The sequence below is a fragment of the Perognathus longimembris genome, chromosome 18, assembly GCF_023159225.1.
Source record: "Perognathus longimembris pacificus isolate PPM17 chromosome 18, ASM2315922v1, whole genome shotgun sequence".
In the NCBI taxonomy this organism is placed as follows: Eukaryota; Metazoa; Chordata; class Mammalia; order Rodentia; family Heteromyidae; genus Perognathus; species Perognathus longimembris.
The window spans coordinates 3,375,616-3,389,327 of NC_063178.1; positions in this window are offsets into that span (position 1 = coordinate 3,375,616).

Here is a 13,712-nt window from a genome sequence, read left to right on the forward strand (position 1 = left end):
GGAAATGATAGCCAACATACAGAATGGAGGTGGGCAGGTAGAAAATGACTGAGAGCAAGCATTACTAGGAGAGGATTCAGCAGTCTGGCGAAAGTTGAGCCAAGCAAAGACTCTGTGAAGACAGGAGATTTGGAAAAGCTTGTTTATGCACTAATCCAGTTATTTTATAATTGCTGAGTGTTAGGGGAAAATAAATGTGGCAAAAAAAACCCAAACAAAACAAATATGGTACCAATTCAAGGAGAACAGGGGAGATCCTTATTAAAATGACACTCGGAGTCCAATTTAAATACTTTAGTAAAATTATGTGTAGCAGAACTTTAGGAAATGGAACTAAACTCAAAACAGCAATGATATTTTAAGAAATTAGACCCGACTTAAGTTAGTTTTTAAGGTTTCTTGGGTAAAATCACAGTATTGGTGAAATTGAGGAATATGGTTTCCTCTACACGACTTAAATGCAATACTAAGTTGCTACCTGAGGAAATTCTGTACCGAGAGTAAAAACAGCTGGGGTAACAACAACATTTGGTCCAGCGGCCCAGTGAAAAATCCTGAACTGGACACGAAGAATGACTTGCTAAAGAAAAAGGGAAGGGCGTGGGCCATTAGGAAAGCAATGCCCATCTCATCTTTTGTTCTCAGAAGTTCTCCTGTAGAGGATGAACAGGAACCATCCCAAAGGCCCTCCCCGCCTTGTCCCTGTTCCCCACCACTTCTCCTTCTTTTAGACCTGAACCCTGACTTTACCCTAAAATCCAATTCTAACCAGAATCTGTGATATCTTAAATCCACCTCTTGGACTCCTTAAAGATGTGTTTGTATAGAACAAATGGTGTACCTAAAACAGCTGTTCTGAAAAATGTCCTTTGCCCACCCCTAATCTAAAAGGAAGACAAACGTACTCCAGGAACAATTAAAAGTAGCTTCGTAATTCTCAGGAACAGATCTAAAGGAAAACGAACCCTTGTGCCTGAGAAATACATGCCAGAAATGGTGGGGGCTGAGCAAGCTTGCTTGCCGGTGTGTGTACACAGCACTTGTTTGGAGTGTTTCGTTCGTGTTCCTCTTGTCTTATTTCCGTACGCTATTCCTAAGTCACGTGGTACATGCCTACTTTATTATTAATAATTATTATCGTGAAATAGTTGTGCAAGTGGCTTTCGGTGTAACATGCCCACGGGTGTGTACAGGGCCTCTTTTGACCAGCAACACCCTTCCATCATTCTGCTCCCCCCCTTACCCTCCCCCCAACCTCACCAAGTTCCCTAGTTTGTTGTCCTGTACGAACATGGAGCATCGTAGCTGTGTCTTGGGGTGCCGCTCGGTGGTGGAGCCTCCCTGGGTAGTTTCTGAGGTACAGAGGTGTCCTTGGCTCATCGCGTGACAGGCTGAGGGCAGCCCCGTCGGTCCGGCTCTGACGCATGGTGACCCAAGAAGCCAGAGAGAGTCAGGGCCAGGCTCGTTGTTCTTATAAAAAACAAACCAGGCTCCCAGGAGAACTACCTTAATCCTTTCCAATAACCTAATTGCCTCCCAAAGACCTGCTCCCTCCCACCAGGGCCCCAGGTCATAAAGATGTGAGCTCCGTCGTCGCACTGGAGACCAAGCTTCGAGCACAGGGCCTCTCTCTGGGGAGGCTCCCCAAAGCCCTGTTCCAACGGCAGCACGCAGGGAGACGAAACCCACTGCAAGAGGAACTGCAAAAGAGAAACGAAGTTTCATTCCTATTTTATGCTTTTCCCTCAAGCTGGTCTGTGCTCGATTGTGGCTTAATAAAGCCTTATCAGTCAGAGGACAGGCAAAACCAGAACCAGCCCTTTATAAGATCTTCGCTCATCAAATTTGAGAATGAATATTATTTAACCTCAAAAACACAAGAGGAAGGCAAGGAAGGAAGGAAAGGACCTCACATTGGCGGGCACTCCCTTCTCCTTGATCCTCACCTGAATTTCAAAAATCATTCTATATCATAGCATTAAATTAGCTCATTCCCACCTACTTTATTAGGCTTTTTCATGCGGGTTTGTACACGTTCTTACTTTATGGACATGTACCTTTCATCTTGGTAGTATTCTGTAAACAAAGCACATTTGTAAGTCCTTTCCTTTTGCCCATGAAGGTACTGACCAGAGCAAAGAATGGCACACTTCATCTAACGACACCGGAGACCTGGAGATCAACTCCTTAGTGGTTCTTTCATCCTCCAAGTTGCTTGATTGCGAAATCCAGTGAGGGAAGCAATAGATGACAAGACACCATCCTCTCCTCAAAGAGACACAAAGGAAAGTGCAAACATCACCAGCACCGTGGTGGGGTTCGCTGGTGAGAGAGCAGCTCCTCACCTCTTGGGGTGTGGCGGGGCCCTTGGGGAGCACCACGCCAGCCGGCCACAGGTGACCAGGGACAGCAATGAGGTCTCAGTGGTACAGACCTCAGAGGACTTCCTCACCCCATGTTTCCCTCTGAGAAGAGGGGTGGCAAGAATATTTCTTTCTTCCCAGCCTCCACGTGGAAATACAGCCGTGGCAGCGGGATGGAGGTTAGCTTGGTGACGTTGTCCCGTACTTCAGTTGAACGGTGTCAATGTCGGCACCCCCCCAGGTGGGTGGTGTTGCAACAGCGTTCTGCCATCAGCACTGTCTTTGAAATCCTAATCCGAGCCGAGGGATTTTCTGTCTCTTTGGCGGAAGGCTGGAAATGGTGGGTGAGATGGAGGATGCAACAAATGAAAGCAGCATCAGCAGCGACAACAACCGACCCGGCAGAGCCAAGAGAAAACTTGGGAAACTTGGGGGGGGGACCCTAGAACTTATGAAGAATTGAGGGGCGCTGGGTTGTGTGTGCGGACGTCTCAACGGCTGCAGGGCCAGCAACTTCTAAAACTCATGTAAACCGAACTGTGGGAGATGAGCTAAACACTTGGATTTATAATGAATAATAGTAAGGTCAGCACACGTCAGTTCTATTATTTTACCACAATAATGATCACAGCGGTTTTATCTCAAAAGATAGATGCGTACTGAATGCCTTACTGTTTAACATACTGGATGCATACATATGTGCTTAATTCCATGTATGTGTGTTTAATATATTAAATATGTTTATCTATCTGCACTTATGCGTGTTTTATACACATTTGTATTTAGCTACATATACATATGTGTTTAATATAGGTGTTGACTATTAAACACATGTGTATTTTCTTGAATAAAAAAAAAATCCCTTGTGATCGACTTAGCACATAGGAATACCATTTGAAATGAGACGCTGGTGGTTTATGCCTTATAATTCCAGTTACTTGGGAGGCTGACATCTGAGGATCTCAGTTCAAACCCAGCCTGGGCAGAAAGTCCAGGGACTCTTTGCCACTGTGTCCTCAACATCTTGGAGACCCCAAATCTCCAGGAAGTGGACTGAAACCACACCCCCTCTCCCGGCCCATGAGCCTAAACATACACTAGCCACACATCTATTCAGACAACCTACTTATCTTTACTGGAGAAAATCAAAGAGGGCAACCCACTGCCCAAAGGCTTTGAGCACATTCTTTCTTTGCTCATGAGCACTATCACTGATTCCTTGTGAGTGTAGGGAGGGAGGAGGAGGCGTGCCCACACCAGTTCTGGGGCTTGAATCAGGGCCTGGGCACTGTCCCTCAGCCCCAACCCCACTTCCAGCTTTTTGGTGTTTATTGGAGATAAGAGCCTCATAGAATTTTTCTGTTTTGCCTCAGCTGGCTTGAAACCACACAGCTCAGCCTCCTGAGTAGCTAGGTTTAGAGACAAGAACCACTGGAGCCCAGCTCATTGATTCTTAACTTCTGCAAACTCGATCGGTCCAACTGTCCCAGAGATGTGAGAAGATCAAACACAGTAGAGGCAAGTTGCCATGGCCTTACAGTGTGTCCTGCTTTCAAAGGGTAGGAGGAAGAGAAGAATGGTTGAAAGAGCATTCGAATAAAATAAGAAAAGGAAGCTGGCAAACTTATTAATTCCATGTCTATAACTGCACTTTCAGGAAGGGAAATCTGAACCCCAAATATAAATGTGGTGATCTTGCCACCAAAGAAACCATTTTGGTCACATGGTTTGCCAGGGGGTCTAATCGTTCAAAATCAAAATAGGCATAGCTAATCCACTCTGCCAGCGGCCACACAGCAGGCTGCACTGGCGGTGTGGCCATTATTCCCTGCAGCCAGGCATAAAAACACAGGCTGGGTGTACAGGGAGGTTTGTTTAATCATTACAATTGGAGGCCATGCAGCCAAGATCCACAGGAACCCAAAGAGAATTCTTTCCAGCGCAAAGAAGTGGTGCTCTCTGCCAGAGAAAACTCCTGATGTGCTAGCAATATATGCAGACTTTATGCCTTCATCTTTGATGCATCCGTTCCTGAACACATCTACGGGATTAAGCAGTTCTGCTTCCCTTACTTCATAGTGATTTCTTGCAAAGGAAAGATGCAAATTCATGGACTGAGGGGTGCCGGTGGCTCACGCCTGTCATCCTAGCTACTCAGGAGGCTAAGATCTGAGGAGTGTGGTTCAAAGCCAACCCAGGCAGGAAAGTCCCTGAGACTCTTATCTCCAATTAACCAGATAAAGCCAGAGTGGGTGTGTAGTTCAAATGGTTGAGTGCTAGCCTTGAGTGAAAGAGTGAAGCGTTGAGGGACAGTGCCCAGGCCCAAGAAGGAAGGAAAGAGGGAGGGATGGAGGGAGGGAACAAAGAAAGAAAGTCAGAAACAAACAAACAAAGACAGAGAGAAAGAAAGAAAAGATGAAAACTTCACCAAACTATATTTACTTATAGGATCAGCACATTTTTTTATTTTCCCTCTAAAAGACATTATTTAACAAGAATGTATTTTGGCAGAGGCAAGTTTTCTGATTCTCCTTAGGTATATACATTGTAACCTTGGAGCAATGACAGCCAATGACAGAAATTATTATGGGCAATCTTTGAATCTGCATTCGGGACCCTCAGGTGAAAATACAGACATGCCTAGCTCCCTGTGAAATTTAAATGGCACAATCTCATGAAAGGATTACAGCCTATCAAAATATTACCCAAACAATAAAGGAAAAATTACAAGGATGATAAAGTACTAGGCAATTAACAGTCATGAATAACTTGAAAGACAAACTACTTCTTTGATCTCTTCTAGTGAAGAACTTAAAAGTTCCTTGGCAAAGCAAGTTCAAATAGGGGGATTTGTTTCTGCTGTGTGTCACTAGGTTAGGAAACTTTTAGAAGATAATTCCTGGAAAAAACAAAGATAGGTCTGCAATCCATAACCACTAGAATTTAGCTTTAGTGTCTCCCTCTGTGAAAACAGTACAAAGGAAATGGCATCTGCGATGTGTTTGTATGAAGGGAAAAATAGTAAAATTCACTGTATGAGACTTAAATTAGTTTTTATATTTCCATCAGGCTGCAAATAGACTTCAACTCGATTTTTAGAATTATTCCTTTATAGGAAAAATATTTTAAAAATTTTTAAACCTATATAGAATTGTGTATCTGTATACTCTGAGCTTTAATAGATTTTTTTTTTTTTGGTGGTGCTAGAAATGGAATCCAAGACCTCTCACAGACTAGGCAAGCTCTCTAACTTGAGCCACACCCACAGTTTAAATTCATTTTTATTTAGTTTCTATTCTGATGTTGGGAGGGCCTCACTTCTATCTTGGCCTGGGCTGACCTAAAACTCAGAACCTTTCTACCTCCACCTCTTGAATAGCTAGATTACAGGCATGTGCTAATGTACACAGATGAAATACACACACATACACACACACACATATATTTAACTTTTAGTAACTTGTCTAGATACTATATTTTAGGCTTGTTTTGCTTTGTTTGGGCTTGCTTGCTTTAGAAGGTTTGGTTGTTTTTTTGGGGGGGTTGTTGCTGTTTGCAGTTATGGGGCTTGAACTCAGGCTTTGCATGCTATCCCTGACCTCTTTTGCTCAAGGCTAGAGTTTTACCATCCACAGCGCCACTTTCGGTTGTCTGGTGGTTAATGGAGATAAGAGTTTCATGCACTTTCCTGCCTGGCTGACTCCACCAGTACAGTCCTCAGATCTCAGCCTCCTGAGTAGCTAGGATTGCAGGTGTGAGCCACTGGCTAGAGTTTCTTGTGCAACTAAATGTCTTCCCCATGATGTGCACTTTTAAAGACAATTTTTAGTCTTGTCTTCTAGTGGATAGAAACATGAATACAAGGCAGGGAGACTGGGCGGGAGATGGTATGTGGACGTCTAAAATGGTGGTTTGAGGGAGGGTTGGGTGCCTGGTGGTACAAGCCTACGGTCCTAGCTACCCGAGAGGGGGAGGCAGAAGGATGGTTCTTCGATAAAATTAGGACAGCTTCGATAAAATTAGTGGGAGGCTCTATCTGAAAAATAAAAACAAAAGGGGTGGAGGTGTTGCTCAAGGGGTAGAATACTTGTCAAGCACACACAAGTCCTGAGATAAATATAAAAAGTAATTGATGGACATAACTAGGAAAGGAGGAGGGAAAGCCCCGTATTAAGATACCCTCAGTGGACGAGACAGGGACAAGGAGTCGAGTCTGAGTTAGATTATTTGCCTGCTGTGCTGATTCTGTGTCCACACACACACAATGGGAGTGAAGGAGTTATTCACCTTTGAGGCTTCAATGAGCTGATAGAGAAAAGAGTCACTACCGTGCAGAGCTCAGAATCCTTTAGTTTTATGACAAGTCCTTATTGTGCAAAGGACTTAACAATCAAGGACAAACGTGCAGAAGAAATCGGCTAACTACAACTCCTCACACCACAGAAAGGCTTCATAAGAGATAAGGGTTCAACATCACTCAATTTTCTCCCCAACATAAAACATTGACTTCTAGAAATTGCGGTTAGGGAAAATTGTCAACCAATTCAAACCAAAGAGACTGTAAACGAACTTTATTTAGAGTCTTTGGCAGGGTAATTGGGAAGACCTAGGTCTAAACCAATGTCCCAAAGGAGACCAACTTTATTTAGAGTCTTTGGCAGGGTAATTGGGAAGACCTAGGTCTAAACCAATGTCCCAAAGGAGACAGAGGGTAGACTCCATGCTCGAATGTGCTGGCTTATTACAAAGCAGCAAAAACTCCTTTGTAGGAAACTGTAATGGAATGTTGAGAAAGAACAGGGGCTTGGTGACAGGGGCTATTTGGCCAACGGGCAATAAAGAAAAGAACATATGTATGTAATAAAAATGTCTGTGAGACAAAGGTCAGAGAGCCTTGGCACATATATTGAGTCTCTGGACCCTCCTCTAATTGCCTGGGGGGGTCCCAGATGTCTGACGTCACCAGGAGTACAGGTGTCCAAAGTTCACATTCTCAGCTCTCAGCTCAACACGCACAGAAGTCCTATTCCCTTTGTGGAATCTTATTCCCTCTTCAAAAGCCCTTTTGGTGCTGCTTTCACAGTGATCCTCTTCTTACTTTTCACAGACCATACGTGAGATGCTTTCATCACCATTTTCTCCTCACTGGACTCCACTTGATTCTGTAGGATTACCGTGTTCCTGAAAGAACCTATTTATGTCTGGCTGCACTTTCACTTTTTATTTTTCCAACCTTTTCCCTTTGGCCTTCTTCACTCCTCCGTTGTTACAAAATGGAAATAAGAAGAAGAGAAATGAATGCAAACAAGAAAGGACAATAACACTGCATGTGAAAAATTAACACGGGGTTTCAAAAGCCAGGAAGCAGGGCGGATCCACCGCCCGAAGCCCATGAATGCTAGCCTGAATCGCGTGGAAATTCCAATACTGAATTCCCTTGATTTACAAAATGGTTTCAGTTTGATGGGCCTCTGAGGAGTAGATTTGTTTCTCGTCTGATAGAATGAATCTAGTTTTAGAAAAAAAGGTTTTTGTTGTTCACCGAATCATATGCCATTGGTTTGAGGACAGTTTCATTACAAAATGAAAGTCAAAGTTCTAGGGAAAGTTAAAGTTATAGAAAAAGTCTTCTAAACACAGTCATTCACTTTTTATGACTTTATCAAAATGTAGGTACTTAAAAAATGGAAACGGGGGGCTGGGGATATGGCCTAGTGGCAAGAGTGCCTGCTTCATATACATGAGGCCCTGGGTTCGATTCCCCAGCACCACATATACAGAAAATGACCAGAGGTGGCGCTGTGACTCGAGTGGCAGAATGCTAGCCTTGAGCAAAAAGAAGCCAGGGACAGTGCTCAGGCCCTGAGTCCAAGGCCCAGGACTGACAAAAAAAAAAAAAAAAAAATGGAAACAGGCTCAAGAAAATAAAAACATAATAAAGAAAAAGCAGAGATTTGCCAGAGATTAATATAGCTCATATTTTGTATTTCCTCCCTGGTCTGTTCGGGCACTAATATGAGAACTCATGGCCTTGCACTCAAGTGCTACGCCGTTTGAACCATGCCTCCAGCCCTTTTTGTCTTTAGGTTATTTTATCAGACAAGGTCCTGCACTTTTAATTTTTTATTTATTTTTTGTCAGTCATGGGTCTTGAACTCTGAGCCTGAGCGCTCACTGTCCCTGAGAATTTCAGCTCAAGGCGAGCTGCACTTTTTTTTTAAAAACCCAGTCTCTATCTCAAACTCTGCCCTCATGAGTAGCTGGGATTATCGATGTATACCCACAACACTTATCTTGCTTTCAGACAGGGCCTTGCTAATGTGTTTGGCCAGGCTGGCCTTGAACCACGATCTTCCTAAATCTACCTTGCAAGTAGCTGGGGTTATAGTCATGAGCCACCGTACCCAGCTCCTTTTGCTCTTTGTTTTTTTTCTAATTAAATACATATTTACTTTCTACACAGTGTAATCATTACTGTAATGTATAGTCTGGTGTTTTACTTAATACAATAACCCCAGCTTCTAGAATAGTTACATAAATTCTGTGCTATAAGTAAATCATAATTTCTTTAGCCAATATACTACTGTCTGTGAGCTCATAAAACACTGCTGAATTCTGGGGAACATGAAGGAAGGAGGAGACACGGTCTAAAAAGAATTGTACTCATTACCTCACTTATGAAATGGTGACCTCTCTGTACAACACCTTAATAATAGCAATAAAATTATATTTTTAAAAAAAAGCACTATTTACATGATATACAATTTATAAAGGATTTCAAGATTTATCTAACCCAGCAACTAATAGAAACTCCTAGTTAAATATTAAGTGGAAATGAATACATTTGCATTTAAAACAGCACTATTTATTTCATTTGTAGACTTACTTAGGTAAGGTGGGCACTAAAACAGTTTTATAATCAGCATTCAGAACATTAGCAATCACATAAGATTATGTAATTTTCTCTCCGTGTAGTTGTGATGTATGCAGAATGACTTCTTTTCATACTAGTCTTTAAAAACACAAATTAATAATTTAAAAACTAGCTGAGCGCGTAGCTCAGCCATATGGCCCAAGAGAGAAGCCCTGAGTTTAAACCTCAGTCCCATCACAGGAAAAAAACAATGACCCAAACCACAGATTAGCTGAGTTTCACTTTTTCTTTTCTTTGTTCATATTCCGGATGCATTTGCCAACTGTGCCTAAGAAGAGAAATGAATAGAAATATGAAAGAAAAAAATCTGCTCCTGAGTAATGTTGTTTGTGTAAAATTAACAGGAGACTTTTATCAGTCCAGAAGAAAAACAGAGACGTGGCCTACCAGCTCAAACACAGCACAGAGACAGAAAGAACGCCTGGCGTTCGAGGAAACAGGAAGGACTCAGAACTTCCTGTGTTTGAAATTCTTAAAGTGGTCAAATTAAAAGAGAAAGAGGAAGTAGGGCTGTCTAAAAGTTCCTGACTTTCTGGAACTACTCTCCACAAGCAAAAGGAACCAATCGAACTATAAGTGCAAAGAAAATGGCCAGATAATGTCAGAAATATTCTGGGACTCTAACAATGTTGTAGAAAGTAAGAGTTGCATCCTAAGATTATTTACTTTTCTCCCCTCCACCTATATTTCTGCTTTCTAACATTTTACCTGAGAGATCTAAAATGTTTTTATATATTTTTCTTCAGTTTGGTAAGGAATTTATTACAGGGCAATTTAAATAATAGAGAGGAGATAGGAACACAACTGGACATTTTGTATTTTCACTCCTTTTAGAAGATAATTCTCAAAGTAAGCTGTTTAGTAGAATTTTTATCCTAAAGGTTTTCTATCTCCCTAGACCTATTGATAATATAATATCATTTATAATGACAGCATACAACCTAATTTTATGTCAATTATTCAGATGGAAAGCGTAGGCAAATATTTAAAGAGAGAGTCCTTCAGAAAAAGAAATAATTACAAAGAATGGAAAATGTCAGGCATTTTCTTAAATATAAATTTCTATGGGATTATAATTATCTTATCACAAAGCCAAAGGAAAAAAGAGAAGAAGGAAATCTCAGGTACCATAAATACTTTAGCATTTATACTACCACATTAGTATGTTTTTAAAGGATGTCACCACGTACAAAGGGATTTCATTGTGATATCTGCATACAGGCGTATAATGTACATTGAACAAATTCACCCCAAACTGTTGCTCTTTCTTATCCCCTTTGCCATTTCTAAAATAATTTTAATGGGTATAATTATCCTGTTTTCCTACATACAATAGTAGGTTTTAGAGAAATTCCAAATGTATCTTCCCAAAGGTTCTCACTTGCCACCACACCTAGGAATAGTCAGATTAAGATTTTTAAAAATATTATATTGCAAGGTCTGTTTACAGTTCCACTCATTCATTCTACGTCACTGGGCATATAACCCTCAGTAATGATGGCTAGGTATAGGTGCCTTTTGGGTGTGTGTCAGTACTGGGGCTTGAACTCAGAGCCTGACACTCTGACTTGGCTTTATCACTCAAGGCTGGCACTCTCCCGCTTCAGCCATACCTCCACTTCCAGCTTTTGTGCTGGTTAATTAGAGTTAGGAATCTCAGGGATTTCTTTTCTGAGGGGCGGGAGCTGGCTTCAAACGGTGATCCTCAGCTCTCAGTCTCCTGAACGACTAGGATTTTGGACACGATCCCCTCGCCCCCAGCACAGAATGTCTTTTATTTTAATATGCTGTGTGAAGTGAGGCGGCATCGGCCTAACTTCTATTCTCCTAAAAGATGTGACCAGGTGTTCAAAAGGTGTCGCTGACGAGAGGATGGGGAAAGGGTGGGCAAAGCACACGCACCGTGGTCCGTAGAGCCGCACTGTGCAGGCCCTGCGCTCACGTGGCGAAGACAGCACACTGTCCGGTCTTGGGAAGGCTGCAGGAGGGCTGACCAGCAGGCCAGGATGTCCTGTTATGCAAATGAGGTCTCCCAGGTGTCAGACCCGGCCGTTCCTTCTGCTGGGCTAGGTGTCGGACTCCAACCTCTCCTTCTAGTGCCAGGACCCTCTTGCGTTTTGCAGACGCTGGAGGTCACTCTAAGAGTCATACCCAGGTATCATCCAAATCTGACCCACAGATCCAGAGCAAAGGCCGTGGGCTGCTTTCCAAAGACAAAGACTGAGGAGCAAAGGCATGGTTCTCATGCAGGACCTTGGAGTCTTCTAGAAAGGGATAGCCAAGAGGAAGGCATTCTGCACGGGCTCTGTCTTCCTCTGTGCTAAACGTTCACGTGAAGAAGGCCAGCGCATCTCAGGATGTGATAGGGATTGTTCACTTGCCTACACGCTGAAACCCAGCAATGGGTATCTCTGTATGTGTGTGTGTGTGTGTGTGTGTGTGTGTGTGTGTGTGTGTCTTGGGGCTCCAACTCAGGGCCTGGGTGCAGTTCCTGAGCCTTTTTGCTCAAGGCTAGTGCTCTACCATTTGAACCACATCTTCACATCTGGCTTTTTTGGGTAGTTAATTGGAGATAAGAGTCTCAGGGGCTGACTCTGAACTGCAAGCCTCCGCTCTCAGTCTCCTGAGTAGCTTGGGTCACAGGTGTGAGCCACTGGCACCCAGCTAGGGCACCTGGAATTTTTGTTTGTTTGTTGTTTGGCAGTTGTGGGGTTTAAACTCAGGGCCTGGGCCCCTTCCCTGAGATCCTTTGCTCTAGCCCTCTACCACTTTGAGCCACAGCTCCACTTCTAGTTTTTGGGTGGTTAATTGGAGATAAGAGTCTCACTGGGACTTTTCTCCCCAGGTAGGCTTTGAACCATGATCCTCGGACCTCAGCCTCCTGAGTAGGTAGGAATATAGGCATGGGCAGTCCAGCTGAGCAATTGTGTTTTTTTTTTTTTTAATACCAGAATCATTACTCTGATCTTGATTGCGTGGTGCCCATAATTCACCACATACAAGGGGAACTTTCAACCCGAGTGACCCACCAGAAGGGGTAAGAGAGAAAAGACAGAGACATAAGGATAAAGAGAATTCAGTTTGTAGAGAGCCGGGAAGAACTTCTGGTAGAAGAGGCTTTACAAAGGATTTCAGGAGAGAGAGGTTGGGTGAAGACAAGGCCATCAGATGACAGAGCGCTTCCAGAAGCAGCGGCTCCGTAGCACTGGCGCTCGGAAAGATTTAGTGCCGATGGGAAGTTTAAAGCACAGTTAGTAACCTGACTGTGTTTACAGAGAAGAGAGCTACAGAAAGGCTGCTACTTGCTAAATGTTATATAACCAGTTTGGAGCGAAATGTGCTGCATTCGCCGGCTCTAAAGATAAGTCTGAGGCACAGGCAGTCTGAAAGTCTGTAGTTGGTTTTCTTCGAGACCAGAGGTCTGCAGGTCAACCTCAGAGCCCTAAGCCAGGCCTGGCTGCTACACACAAGGAGAACAGGGAAGCGGCAGAAAGGCACCTGCGGCTGAAAACCGTTTCATGGTCTTGAGCTCATCTACTATCCCCCAATCCCATTTCACAGGTAACAGACACAACTGCTGAGGCCTGAGCAGTCATTCCCACCATGCTCCATCGGAAGAATCACCCTGGCCCGGCGCCAGAGGCCCACGCCTGTCATCCTAGCTACTCAGGAGGCTGAGATCTGAGGGTTATGGTTCAAAGCCAGCTTGGGCTAGAAAGTCTCTAGGACTCTTACTTCCACCTAACCAGTAAAAAGCCAGAGGTGGAGGTGTGGCTCAAGTGGTCGAGCACCAGCTTTGGATGAAAAGACAAAGGGACAGCACCCAGTCCCTGAGTTCAAGCTTCGGTACCAGTGCACTGGTACACACATGCTCTTGCACACACACACACACACACACACACACACACACGCACAGAGAAAACCATCCATGCATTTTGTTTGTTTATTCCTGACTGTGGGATAGAGGTATCATTTCCATTTTACAAGTGGGGAAAATGAAACAGTAATTAGTGAATGGCTTATCCAAGGGCAAACAGGTAGCACATTAGGCTTAGTTCTCCAACGCAAGCAAACAGTGCAAAAGAAAAAAAATCCATGCTTTCAACAAACAGAGACACCGAGGTTCAAAAAGGTGGAGACACTTCAAGGTCTCCCAGAGAGCTGGAATTGGGACTCGCCCATACGCTGTGTTATGCTAGACCGGAGAGACAGAGACAAGGCTGGCATCTCCGTTTGTACGGTGGAGATGAGAACATCCATGCACACACACACACACACACACACACACACACACACACACACAGAGCCACTCCTTTATCTCCTGTACAATGCGATGCTCTTGCACGTGTTCTGAAGCGTGTTAGTCTGGTTGTGGGAGGACTCACTTCCTTACATGGTATAGATATTTAGGGACA